At 37.2% G+C, this 13,335-nt stretch overlaps 2 pseudogenes; one reads left to right on the top strand and one right to left on the bottom strand.

Annotated features, from left to right (window-relative positions):
* Positions 1 to 2,586: 2,586 nt before the first annotated feature.
* Positions 2,587 to 5,176, bottom strand: LOC119249707 (eukaryotic translation initiation factor 3 subunit H-like; annotated as a pseudogene).
* A 264-nt stretch (positions 5,177 to 5,440) lies between these two features.
* LOC119249700 (tropomyosin alpha-3 chain-like) lies at positions 5,441 to 6,280 on the top strand (annotated as a pseudogene).
* The last annotated feature ends 7,055 nt before the right edge of the window (positions 6,281 to 13,335 follow it).

Here is a 13,335-nt window from a genome sequence, read left to right as displayed (position 1 = left end):
ATGAGTGACAACCAGTGGTAAAACTGGTTGCGGAAACTAGATTTCTTGACTTTCAGCTCCTGATCTGTTCCCCTACTTCATTTTCCCTCCAGGGAGAATTCAGTTGCCTTTTAATAGTTCTGTATCAGTAAGTTTCTTGATCATATAAAATTTTTCAAAAAATTACAACAAAATGGCTACTAACTGTATTGAGTGGAATGGCTCTTATACAAAATTCTAAATAGTGTATGTGCTTCCTATGTGTGACTCAGAGACAGAATTCTTTGAGAATTTTTCTGTCATGTTCTTTTTTATATATATTCTTCTTACAAGTTAAGACAAACACTTCCTTCATGTTTGCCATACAAAGAATCCTGTCTTCAATCAGCTCATTAAAGTATCTTTATAAAGATAGTGTTTTTTTAAAGGCATTTTGCCAGTTCCCTCAAACATAACCTTGCAAATGGACAGAAAAAATAAGAAACATAGCAAATCATTTCCATATGGCTCAAGGCAATGAAAAATTTTTTGATTAACAACACATTCAGTACAATAAAAGAACTTCCAAAACTTTTAGATAGAAACTCTCTTATCTGCAACATCTATTTTCTGTTTGGTGTTTTTCATTGCTTTGACTCCAAAATTCCTCCTAAACTCCCAATTGGTCCATTTTTAAACAACAGCTTCTTCCAAGACATTCACCTGTTCATATTTGTCAGCCCTATCAAGTACATAGCTGCTCTTAAACTTATTTTAGAACCAGCTGCTTCAAACATATGCTTCAAAAATTCAAGGGATGTTTTCACAGACTCCTCAGTTGATAAAATCATTAACATGTCATCTGCATATGCAAGTACTAGTTTTATCATCTAAACTATTCTATTTCCATCTACACCTGTCTAAATAGCAAACCAAGCAAGTTAGTTCACATTATAAATTCTCATCAAAGGGCTTTTAATTAACATAAAGGACAAAATGGGCACCCTAGCCTTAATGTTTTTGTTATCTTGATCTCCCCATTCTGCACAGACAGAAATGAATCACATCATTTTCACACTCTTGACAAATTGAAAAGGTATGACCTAAGACTATACAACTTTAAACATGTCCTGGCCCATCCAGAGCTATTTGTTCTTTTTCGAATGACAAAGAATTTAAAAACCCAACTGTCTTTTACTCTATATGTTTTACAGTTTCTCTTGGTATAACTAAACCATCTGTCACCTCTGTCCCTAATGCCTGAAATGAATCAAATCATCTTCCTTGCAAACATTGTTAATCTCACTGTAATCCCTACTAATCACTCTGTAATCAGCACTCAAAGGGGCTACAGGACCTTGATTCTTAACCACGATATTTTAATCATCATTCTTGTAAGATGGCAGTTAGTAATCCTTAAATCTTGGCTTTATTTCTTCTCAACTTCCTAATTATTCCCTAGGACAAAGAATAGGAGCTCTCTAGATCTGAGAAACCAGATTTCTCTGGCTAGAACTGGTTGGAAGAATGAGGCAGTCCTAAGTGATGCTTCTGATGACTGTTTGGCCTTTATTTTTTAATTTTGCACACTGAGGACTGCTCCTTTTATTTTTTGTTTTACTTCCTTAATTTCTCTTGTTCTCTTTCACTTCCTTTTCCTTAATCTTGCTTTCTTCTATTGTACTTTTGCAAATTTTTGCATGAGTAGTAACTTATTTTGGCTTTGGTTTCTATATAGCTTGTATAATTTCATTTTTATTCTTCACCATGGTTAGGAAATCCCCTTCTATTCCTAGTTAGTTGAGAGCTGTTATCATGGATGGGTACTGGATTTGGTCAAATGCTTTTTCTACATCTGTCAACATGATTGTATGATTTTTATTCTTTGAACGGGTTGATGTCCAAAAGATTGCATTAATTCATTTTTGTATTTTTTAATATTCTTAATATGTAATATTCTCAATCTTTTATATAGCCTTACAATTTATTATTTTTTTCTTTCTATATTTTTTCCCTGAAAGGGACAGAAGATGATCATTACCCATTTCAGAAGTTTACTGTCTTCTTAAATGATTGAGGTATTTCTGTCTCTTTATTATAAATTTTTTCCCTATCACTGGTTTAAGATAATTTGTTATTTTTTTCATCTTACAGTGTCTTTCTTGGCCATTTCTATAACATCCATTGGACTACTATGTTCTAGGTATAAAACAGAAATGCATTCACTATTTAGTGTAAGGCTCTATATTGGCTAAGTACCTCTTGCTGAGAAGTTTAAATTCTTGAACTTTAAGATTCAGAAATGGTCCTTTTCCCTTGCTCAGTTAAATAATAAAAATGATCTTAAATACTTGGGAGCTCCATTTCTGATTCCTTCTTCTTTAGCTCCACCTTGTAGCATATTTATCAATTTAGCAAGCACAGATTTGAAAACTGAGTGTGTTTTAATATTTGAAGGGAATCATCATGGGAGTGAAGGAAGCAAAGACCTGCGCATGAGATGTCTTTTCCCCAAGAAAGTAAAAACCTGTTAATGGTATGTTTTTTCTGTTTCTTTCTACTCCCACTTGAGTGATCTCTCTCAAACATAGCATTGATTTTTAATTTTTATTTATTTTTGTTTTATGTTCATTTTATTATTGGCTGGAAAGACTTTTCAATATGCAAATGTATTTCTTCCAAAAGTTGCCCCCATGTAATTTCAAGTGCCCATGTCAATTCTTTTTGGAAACTTCCTTTTCTCTGTTCTTTTAGCACCTAGGCCATAAGGAGTTTGCCTAAGTTTTGGGCAGTGAATTCCATGATGTCCTGTCAATAAGTGTTAATTTGGCCTCCAGTGAGCAGAGAATCCATCCTGGCAGGAGCCAGGGTGGTTTAAAGAGTTTGGGTAGATCCTCCTGGGGAGTGGGGATCACCACGATTCTGGCCTTACATGTTCTTCTGGTGATGATGCTGACGCTGATGTTTCTGCTGCTGCTGTTTACTCGTGTTTTTCACATATGTGTTATATTTAACTATATCTTGGCTCACATCATCTACTCTATCAGCAACTATAGATTCTTCCCCAAATGACTGCTCCTAGCAAGACTGAAAAATTCATGTTTATCTGCTAAGACTAACTTCTTATTAGGATGTTGGTCCGATGTGAATTTTTAATTACAATTCGCACTTCATCAACCATGTTCTCAAAAGTGATACTTGACTTTTTTCACTAGTTTAGGAGAAAATTCCTTCTTTTTACAAATGTCTATCAGTTTAGGAGTCAGTATATATGCCTTTGATGAGAGAGAACAATTAAAGACATTCTATGGGATCGTAAATGAGAATGACAGATTCATCCATGGCATGCTGGAAACCGAACTGAGAATCCAGGAAGCCCGGGTGAGGGAGGAGCCATTGCATGTAGACTGGTACCAGCCCATGTGGAGATGGTCAGTGTTTATGTGGTGGAGACTTCACATCATTTCCATCTGATACTGGACTTTGTCAAAGTTGGCATCTTCCGCCGTATGCTGGAGGAAAGGAAAGTAGTTGGTAATTTCAAGACCATCTTCTATAACTAGGCCCAAAAGCACTCTTTGAACCACCTAAGTTCCTTGTCATCCCTCTTGACAATATTTTATTATCTTTAATACCACTAAGCGCTCTATCTGCACTTGCTTCACTGCTGAGGCTCTGGAATCCCCGTTTCTTTTGTTTTGGAGGGGCATTGGAACTGGAAGAGGTTGTGGCAGAGCCAGTGCCTGCCTTGCAGGATTCTATCATTGCAGTGAGACAGGCAGCTATGAATTTTTAAAAAGGCATTAAATGACTTTTAGTGGGTCCAGGTCATGCAATCATCATAACATCAATTTTAGAATACTTTCATTATTCCCCAAAGCATCATTACACCCATTAAATATCACCTCCCAATCCTCCCATCTTCACACCTACCCTTAAGCTGCCTCTAATCTGCTTTCTTTATCTATAGATTTTTCTATTTTGAACATGTCATATAAATGGAATCCTATACTATGTGGTGTCCAGTGCCTTCTGTGTCTGTGACTTATTTACTTAGTTATAGTTCTCAAGGGTCATCCATGAATATATTCCACATTTTGTTCATGCATTTATTAGTTGATGGACATTTGAATTATATCTGTATTTTGGTTATTGCGAATATTTTGTTGTACATTAATTTATAAGTTTTATGGGGGACTACTTTCATTTCTTTTGGATATATACTTAGAAGTGGACTTGTTGCAACTTTATGTTTAATTTTTTTAAAGGAAATGCCACACTGTTAGTGCTCAACTGAGGAGTACTTGTAACCCAAAACTGTGAAGGGGTACACACTCCAAAAAGGATTTAGTCATTTGCATGCACATGCACATAAGTAAAGGAAGCAGACTAAGCATGAAAGATTTTTCATAGAGTGTGTGTGTGTGTGTGTGTGTGTGTGTGTGTGTGAGAGAGAGAGAGAGAGAGAGGTTGAAGAAAGGATATTCCCAATAAAACTCCAAAATTTATCCATTCCTTCATGGGCAAATAACCAGCCAAACTAGTCTCTTGCCACAGATATGATCTGTAAATATCTTTCTCCCATTCTGTGGTTTGTCCATTCACATTCTTGATGGTGACCTTTGAAGAAAAAAAGTTTGTAACTTTGAGGAAGTCATGTATATACTTTGACTGCTTGTGCCTTTGGTGTCCTAGCTAAGAAACTATTGTCAAATCCAAGATAGGAAGATTTACCACTATGTTTTCTTCCAAGAGTTTACAGCTCTTACATAAAATCTTTGATCCATTTTGAGATAACTTTTGTATAGTATGTAAGGTAGAGATTTAACTTCATTCTTTTGTCCCAGTATGATTTATTGAAAAGATTATTTTTGAACTATTAAATTGTTTAGGGAATTTTGTTAAAAAGCAATTGACCATAAATATGAGGGGTTTATGTTGTTTTTTTTCAATTCTACATAAATCTCTCTCTCTCTCTGTCTCTCTATCCATCTTCTCCTTATGCCACTCCAGCATAGTCTTGGTTATTTGTAGCATTGCAGTTAGTTTTGGAACAGAAAAATGTTTGAGTCCTCCAACTTTGTTTTTATTTTTCAATATTGTTTTGATTATTTCATATACATCTTAGGATTACTTTGTTAATACTGACAAAGAAGACAGCTGTGATTCGGATAGGGAGTGCATTGACACTATAGGTTAATTTGGTGAGAATTGCCATCTAACCATATTACCTCTTTTGGTCATCAATACGGATGTCTTTCCATTTATTTAGATCTTTTTTAACTTCATACAACCATTTTTTTAGTTTTCAGAGTATTCATTTTTCACTTGTCTTCTTGCATTTATTTCTAGGTATTTGACTCTTTTTGATGTTCTTATAAGTAGAAAACTTTCTTAATTTCATTATTTGGCTTGTGAAGCAGCTGCTATGCTGAGTAGAGGAGGCAGGCAACTGAGCACATGCAGGAGCAGCCAGGGAAACATGGCGGGTATCACCAATATCACGATCCAGGCGGATCTTGGGCAGGTGGATGGTCCCCAGAAGAGGGCGAGGACTCCAGCAGGAAGTGGAGGGGGACAGGCAGGCTGGGCACAGACTAAAGTTGAGGTGGTCTCAGAACAACAGGGTCCAGCTCTTCAGCTGGCTGAAGATGAGCTTGATAGCCTTCAGGAACGCCTGGCCACTAACTTGTGAAAACTGGAGGAAGCTGAGAAAGCTGTTGCTGACAGTGAGAGATAGGAAGGTTTGGAAAACAGATTCTTAAAAGGAGAAGGAAAGATGGGACTCCAGGAAATCTAATCAAAGAAGCTAAGAGCACTGCAGAAGAGGCAGATAGGAAACATGAGGAAGTGGCTGGAAAGCTGGTGGTTACTGGTAATTATTGAGGGGCTCTTGGAGCAGGCAGAAGAACAAGCTGGCAGTCTTTGACTGAGCTGGCAGTCAAAGATTGAGCAGATAAGACTGGTGGCCCAGAACCTGAAGGGGCTGATAAAAAATACTCTTAAAAAAAAAGAGGAAGAGAGAAGAAAGAGAAAATATGAGGAAGAGAGAAGAAAGAAAGATTGTTGCTGATAAACTCAAGGAAGTAGAGTCCCATGCTAAATTTACTGAGAGGTCTGTAGCTATGCTGGAAAAGACAATTGATTTGGAAGATAAACTGAAATGCACCAAAGAAGAGAACAAAGGATGGTGGACCAGACTCTGTTTGACAGGAGTGACATAGAGCACCCCAACCTGACTCTGAGGTGGCTGTTCCTCCCTCTGATCCCAACTCTGCCTGATGACAACCTGCTGGAAGCTGACCTTTATATTGAGTGCTGATTTTTAACTGGGAGACAGCTTTCCCCTTAGCTGGCCCTTCCACTCCCAGACCTGGTTCTTTTCTGTCAAACAGTCTCTGCCTTTCCCCAGAGATTCCATTTGGGCTAGTGGCTAAGCGCTTTGGGGAATAACATTTCAAGGAATGTTAACACAATGCAAAAGTGTCTTTAAGAGCACGTTGTGACCTACATATTTTGTAATTAACCTTTTCTGTTATTGATGATATAACAACCATTTCTAAAACATTCCAAATAATTTCATAATTCTGAAGAAGCAGTGTAATCCCTTCCTCACTTTTATTTTTATTTTTTAAAAGATTTATTTATTTATGCATATAAGAGCTGGGGTACAGGCCAGAGATAGGGGGTGAGAGGATCCACCAGTGACAGAGTGGGGAACAGAACAGGCAAACTGAGTGAAATACACTGCTGAGAGGAGCAGTGGGTGATACAGGAGAGGTCTGCTTCGCTCTCTGGCTGGCCAGGGATCAAACTTGTGCTGCAGAGGCTGCGAATTGCTTCGTAGTGTGGTGCTTAACCCCTTGCGCCACCAGGGAGGCCCCCTTCCTCACTTTTAGAAGATAACTTTACAGCTTACTATATATAGTCCTCTGCATAGAGAAGGGGAAGTGGTACAGTCCTGTCTTACTCAGAGCTATAAAGAGCTCAGAGAAAAACTATCATGGGCAACCTCCTTGGTCCATACAGAGTATAGGCCAAACCAACAGGTGATTCCGGGAGGAGCTTTAAGGTATCTCTCTTGCAACCAAATCCTTGTTTCTTGACCCCCTTCTCAATTGCTCATAGAATGTTGAGGCAACCATTTATTTTCTCCCTTGCTTCCTTGAAAGAAAAATAAAAAAATTATGTTTTTGCTATTTATTTAGCCATAAAACTCAGTACCCTTTTTTGGGTCTGAAGTTGCTGTCTCTTAAAGTGTTACTGCATTTTACTTGAGATCTTAGTGTTGGAAATCTTGAAAAATTTATGTACAAAACTTTTTATATTATTTTGAAACTTTTCTTATTTGGGGTTGGGTTGCAATGGTCACCTCATCTGGCTGTGAGAGTCTGGATAGTCAGTGGATTGTGTGTTGATTAAAAAAAAATTCCTTTCTGACCTAATCCCCCCTTTTAGTGAGCTTTCTATAAGGCCTGTGACATGTGCCTCTTGCAGTTTATTGGCTTAAAATATATTCTCCTTGGTGTGGTCTCTTTCGAGAGAGAGAAACCAATAATGCAATTGTTTTGATACTGAAAATTTTGATATTGAAAGTTGACGTGTGGGTTTTTGAAATCAAGAACCAGTTCCTTAAAAAAAGTTATTGATTGTGCATATTGATCTTGTATCCTATAACCTTGAACTTGTTGATTAGTTCTCAGTGTGTGTTCCTTAGGAATTTCAATAGACAAGCTCATGTCATCTACAATATAGATAGCTTAACTTCTTTTGTTGAATATAAAAGCAGTGTGAGAAGGCAATCTTATCTTTTACTTTTTTAATCAAAATTTTTAAATTTATTTTTATGTAGAAGAACTGGGGTATAGGCCAGAGGTGTGGGGGTGAGAGGATTTACCAGAGACAGAGTGGGCAGCATAACAGGCAGATCTACTGAAGTACACTGCAAAGGGGAGCAGCTGGCAAGACAGGAGAGGTCTGCTGCACCATATGTAGGTTAGCTCTGTGGCTGGGGATTGAACTACAGCCGTGGAGAGGTGATAGTGCTGAGACTTAACACTTAGGTAACCAAGGAGGCCCTGATCTTATCTTTTTCCTGATTATAGGAAAGTATCCAGTCTTTCACCATTAATTATGATGTTAATTATGGGTTTTTCTGTGACTTTTATCAGCTTAAGGTAGTTTGCTATTCTTTCTAGATTGTTGTATTTCTTATTAAGAGGCTATTTTTTCAAATGCTCATTTTTTCATCTTTTGAGATGATTATGTGGTTATTGATTTTTATTCTATTGATATGGTGAAATTACTTGACTTTTTAAATGTTCAACCAATCTTGCATTTCTGGAATAAATTCCACTTAGTTATTAAACATAATCTTTTTATATGATACCTAAATTGGGCTTCCTGATTCCCGGTGAAGATTTTTCATCTCTAATCACATAGGGTATTGCTCTGTACTTTTCTTGTGATATATCTGTCTGGTTTTGGTGTCAGAGTAATACTGACCTCAATGAAGTGGGAAACCACAGTGGGAAGTACACTCTCACCTACAAGTTTGAAGGAAGAATTCATAAAGAATTGATATCGGGCCTCCCTGGTGGCGCAGCGGTTGAGTGCTGGGTTGCAAAGATGCCAGCAGCCTCTGCAGCACCGGTTCAATCCCTGACCGCTGGCGAAGGTCCCACATGGCACGCAGACCTCTTCTGCCACCCGCTGCTCCCCTCAGCAGTGTACTTCGTCAGTCTGCCTGCTCTGCTCTCCCCTCTGGCTCTGGTGAACTCTCTCACCCTCCCGCGCTTCTGACTGTACCCAGTGCTTGTATAAAAAAAAAAACTAAAAATAAAGAATTGATATTAAGTCTTCTATCTATGTTTAATAGAATCCACTCAGTGAAGTCAACACTTCATTTTTCACTTCCTTGTAAGAATACTTTGTTACTCTAGGGGAGCAAAATCCTGCCACACCAAACTATGAAGACTCTGAAGACTGCATGGAGATTGCTTTGGGAAAAGATATTTATATGTATACTTCTCTCTGTAAGGATCGCTCTCAAAAAGACCTCTTTCCATCTCTTCACTACAAACTCAAAATCTACATGCCTTTTGTTGCTGTGCTTTCTTCATAAACTCCTTAACTGAGTTTTTCCTTTCTTCTCCCAACTACCCTTATTTTAGATAAGCTATTTAAGATGCCATCTGAAGTCACAAGGGTAAGTTATCCAGTTGTGCTGTGTATCTTCCATATATACAGAAAGTAAAAATGTTATTATTTATTTCTTTTTCTTTTAACCATTTGGTGTTTATTTGGTTATTTGCCACTCTAAAAGAACAAAAAGGAGTAAAGCAGGATTTCCTTTGTATCCTGATATTACCAATTATGAATGGATTAGTTGCAATTCCCTCTACAATTTGCATTCCTAGTCCTATGTTTTATTATTTCCAATCCACCACCCCACCAGTCATTACTGGTAGGTAATTTGTCCACAGGTTCTCCCACTTCTTGACCCATGTTTCTTATATTCTTAAGTATCTCGCTAGTTCAGGTTTCCATCCCTCCTTAACACTTCTTAAATTTAAGTCTAATTTGAAAACTTCTTTAACTGTCCTGTTGAATTAGCTTAGATTTTCTTAAAAGAGTCTAACCAACTTTCCCATATAGTCATTTGAAAAATGAGAGGGGCCTCCTTGGTGGTGCAGGGGTTAAAGACAGCGCTATCAAGCAATTGCCAGCCACTGCAGCACTAGTTTAAACACTGGCCAGGGAGCAAACCACATGGCACAGCAGATGTCTTCTGCCTCACCTGATGCTCCCCTCAGCAGTGTATTTTAGTAGATCTGCCTGGTCTGCTACCCACTCTCTGGTGAATCCCTTCACCCCCCATACCTCTGGCTTACACCCCAGTTCTTGTATGTATAAATAAATCTTTAAAAAATTAAAAATAATAAAAAATGAGATTATAGTATAGAATTTATTGAAAAGCCTTCAAATAGTCTGGTGATTAATTAAATTCAAGAAGCACCTTGATGGGGAAAAAAAACCCATTCCATTTAAATTGAGACTTATTAGTTACTTTGGTAATGACACATAACTATCTAGTGCTATATGGAATCTACTGTGAACAGTATTTCTCTGTGAGTTCTTTTTCCAATGTCAGAATAATTAAAAAGAATTTTTGCTGGAGGAACTCATTATGAATGCCTTCTCTGTGTTTCACCATATTTCTGAGGAAAATTTGTCTTAAAAAATTGATTCAGTAGTGGGGGAGGTTCTGCATGCCTTTTTGCTGACTTTCCAAGTCTCAAAATAATGATCTTCACAGTAGGGAATACCAAAGAAGCTAATGGCAGAATTATAATGGTAATAGTCTTCTAAAAAGTATTTCTTCTTTCAATATCTAAAATAAAGTCTCTCAATATTCAGTTAAAGATGAGTATGATTGTCTATTAGTATAGTAGTCCATACAAAATATGACTGTTCAAGAACCACTGATGACTGCATTTTCTTAATATAGTTTGGAAATGTTTATGAAGGAAAAAGAATTATTTGGGGCAGGCTCAAAATTCCTCTCTGCTTGGCCATATTTGAGGTCTTACTACAAATATGAGTTAAAGTGTGTTACAAAGTGAATGTCACACTAACATTATTGATGCACATCAGGTACCTAAATTGCATTAAGATAAAACTGTTATTTTAGTGAAGAATGAGTTAAGAAGGTAAATTTATCAATAATACATGTCATAGACCTATCTATTATTGTTCCTACACTCAATAACTTCAGCTGAGTCAAACAATTTTGCCAATTTTGTCTCAACATTAGCCAGAGAGTTCATTTCTTGTTGCTTACTAAGTACTGGGGATGACACTAAGCACTTACATTATCATCTAACTCACAACAAACCAGCAAGGCAGAATTAGCTTCAATCTTGAGTAACAGAATCCTAAAATAACAATGTCTTTAAAAGGGAAAAAAATATTTATTTATTTTGCATAGAGGTCCAAAGGTAGGCAGTCTAAGACCGGTTTCATAGTTCTTTTGCTTTCTTTAGAAAGTCCTAAAGACCCAAACTCTTTCTATTCTATAATTGGCCACTAGCTGCAATATCAATAGAGAGGAATGGGATGAAGAAAAGGGGCAAAAGTAAAGGACCAGCTTCTAGTACCAGAAATCTAGTACATGCATTTTACTCAGAGCTCATTGGTCAGAAATTAGTCATATAATCACACCTAAGTGGGTGCCCATATACCCAGCAAAAAGGAAGATATTAGGGGACAACTAGACCTTTCTCTGCTACCATATTGTCAACCTTATCTTATAGATAAGGAATCTGAACCTTAGAACTATTAATTAACTTGCCCAAAGACATCTAACTAATGAATGTTCTAGAGAAATTTTAAAATTAGATCTATCTGGAAGATCTGTGCTGCTGGGACTAGAGCAAAGGAGGTGGATAGTAGTAACTCTTTTTTAAAAACCTACCTTAAACATTGCCTCAGTTAGTTATTGCCATGTAACAAATCATGCAAAACTTAACCAGTAAGCATTTATTTAACTCAGGACTCTATGATTAGTTGAGCAACTCTGCTAACCTGAGGCAATCTCAGTTCATCTCTGGAAGTTGGCAGGAGTCTCGTCTACAATTGCTTTGATTCTGACAGTTTGACGTTGCTCCACACAGCCTCTCCTTCTCACAAGTCCTGTCCTTGTCACATGGCAGAAGTTCAAGAGAACAAGAGCAAAAGCACGCAAGTTTTCCTAAGGCATAGGTTCATGATTGCTTCAATGTCATTTCCACTGCATTCTATTGGTCAAAGTAAGTAAGACTAGCCCAGATTCAAGGGGTGGGGGAAATAAACAGCATCTCTCTCTCTTTTTTATTTAAGTAGGCTTTCAAAAGTATTTAATGTTTCTTATCACACTTGCTCTCAAAAATTCCTTAGTAAACTCATTGATAGATTCATGCTCTGAATGCTTAACTATCATATAGTAAACAAAGCCAGGTATTGACTCCAGAAGGATTCAATATTGAGGATCTGGTCCCATTGCCATGATAGCTGTACTTAATAGCTGGACAATAATAATAGGCTCAACTGCATCTCTTGATAAGTGCCAAATCATGTTTTAAAGAGCATGGATAGAAGAAGATCACTAATTGGGGTTATCAATATGACCATCTTAATCATGCAGTAATAGGCTCTTAATTGAAATTGAGAAAGTAAAGATAATTTTCAACGAAAAAACCTTGAACATGCTAACTTTATTTAACATGTAGTCAATTGTGCTTTTCTTTTTAGAGGAACTCATGTTCTACGATAGCTCTACTTAGTAGTCATAAATATGAAGTGACACACAGAAAAGGGTCCTTGAGACTTGTAATATTTTCTCCTCTGAGACTGAGCCTGCAATAAGTCTAGGAAGGGATACAGAGAGAAAGAGTCTATGGCTAAAGATTTCTTCATTGTCCTGCGAAATGTATTTTTTCCTGGATTATATTTTTCTCTGAAATATATTGGTTATGCTAAATCTTAATAAAAAGTATATGGATGTCCTCAGGATCTTAAGAAAGAAAGTGAAAACAGTTTGTTCTTTTTTCTGGTACTTTTTGACCAGCTTGTCCATTCATTCGCCTAACAAAAATTCCTTGAATCCCTGCCATATATCAAGCACCATACTAGACACTGAGATGTAATAACTAACTAAGATAGTAACTAAGATAGTAATGGTGCCCACCTTCATGGCATTTACTCCTGGGGGCTGGAGAAATAATTAATTAAATAATTTAATAAATTAAATAAACATTAATTAAATAATTTCACAAATGAAGGCATCATGACAAAATGCAAAAAGTGACATGAAGTAGAAGTATAGGGTGATATAAAACTTGCTGAAACAAAGAGCTGATCTGCTCTGGAGCATCAAGGAAGGGATGTTCTTAAAGAAGAGATGTTTAAGTTGTTTAAGCTGAAGAATAAGTCAGAATTAGGATAGGGTTCCAGGCAAACATCTGAAAGGCTCAGCCGTGGGAGGAGGGCCAACGTTTATGAAAATCTGAAGAAAGTCGCTGAAATACAAAGCGCGGGAGGAAATGGTTTATGAGAAGAGACAGAGGGCTCATGGCTGTCAGATTATGTCAGGCCCCAGGCAATATAAGAAATACGTCTTTATAATCAAAACAAAGGGCGGTCATAGGCAATGACACGAGCATATCTTTGAATTTAGAAGATCACTTTGGGGTTAAGTCCAAGTTGGTTTGGATAAGCAGAGACCATTTCGGAGGCTAGTGCAGTATCCAGGTGGAACTGACTGCTTAGACTTAGAGCAGGGATGGAAAAGAGGATGAGACACAGACTTATGGGGAGACTTTGGTGATAAAATCAATA

The sequence above is a fragment of the Talpa occidentalis genome, unplaced genomic scaffold, assembly GCF_014898055.3.
Source record: "Talpa occidentalis isolate TD23 unplaced genomic scaffold, MPIMG_talOcc4v2.1, whole genome shotgun sequence".
Classification (NCBI taxonomy): domain Eukaryota; kingdom Metazoa; phylum Chordata; class Mammalia; order Eulipotyphla; family Talpidae; genus Talpa; species Talpa occidentalis.
The sequence above is the reverse complement of the archived record's forward strand: the minus strand, read 5'-3'. Positions and strand labels throughout refer to the sequence as shown.